The following is a 1,269-nucleotide window of genomic DNA, read 5'->3' as shown; positions in this document are numbered from 1 at the left end:
ACACTGCTGCATGGGCTGGGCTGTAGTTACATCGGAAGGTTTTAAAAACTGAGCTTTAAAATGATTAGGGGTAATACAAGCCGAGAGAGGCCAACAGTGATCACTGAGTGTTTTTAGCAGCTTGTTGAAATTAAATAGAAGAAGATACAAAATATCAAACATGTTAACAACACAAAAGCCATATTAAACGCAGACTACTTTGGGCCCGGAAGTATGGAACGCCAGGACTGCCATAATGAATTAATTAAATACACCATTAAATAATTAATTAAATGTGGCAATAATTAATTAAAATGGGAAATAATTAATTACATAAATATTTACGACACATGTAATTAATTAATTATTGACATATTTAATTAATTATTTATTTATTTCACATTTCGGCTAATATTTTTATTGTGAATATTAATCATGAGGGTAAACGGACCTGTACACCACGGAGCGAGGTCTGCATATCCACGATATCTTCAGCTCTATGAGTTAACACAGAGTTTCCAAGCTGACTAATCTAACGGTCATCTACGAATATGTCACGGCTCATATCAATATAATTTTACAGAAAATCATCCTTATTACTGCCAACTATTCCAGAGACGTGAAAATCTACATCATAAAGAACAAAAAAATATAGCAGTCTAACGCAACACTGTAACACAGATGAACCGTCAGTTTGTCGCAGATCAAAGTGGAATGAAAGTGACTGGATGAACAGGTGTCCGTGATCTGTGTTTTCTGCATTTTCATCAGCGTAAGAGACTCAGCAGCAGATTAGAATAACAGTTATACATTTAATAAATCACCTAATGAATACACACAAGAAACGAGCAAACTTGTTCCGACAATTTGAGTTTGTGTTCCCTCAGCTGCAGACTCGCTGTTGGGAGATTAGATATAAAGCAAAACGTCAAACATAGACTTAGTCTGCGTTCACATTTGATATGAGGCCAGCACGTACAGTGGCTATGTCCTGTCTTAAGATCATATATGTAAAATTGCTGTCTGACCTGCATCGATCCAGCCGCTCAGAGTCCGTGGTTACCATGGCTACTGCATAAGCAGCTGTAATGTAAACAGCTGGCACAGCGGAAACCTACCGGGAGCATGGGTGTTTATGTTTGTCATTGCAAAAGAACTGTCTGAATGAACAGTCAGAACTGTCTGACTGTCTGAATGGTTAACTGAAGTTAACTTGGATAAATTATAGTTAAGGAGTATCACATATAACGCCCAAGTGAGCTGTGTGACTGTTCACCACTACACTGAAAT

Source organism: Haplochromis burtoni, unplaced genomic scaffold (genome assembly GCF_018398535.1).
Source record: "Haplochromis burtoni strain Fernald_Lab_line unplaced genomic scaffold, NCSU_Asbu1 Contig_813, whole genome shotgun sequence".
Lineage (NCBI taxonomy): Eukaryota > Metazoa > Chordata > Actinopteri > Cichliformes > Cichlidae > Haplochromis > Haplochromis burtoni.
This window is presented reverse-complemented; position numbering follows the sequence as displayed.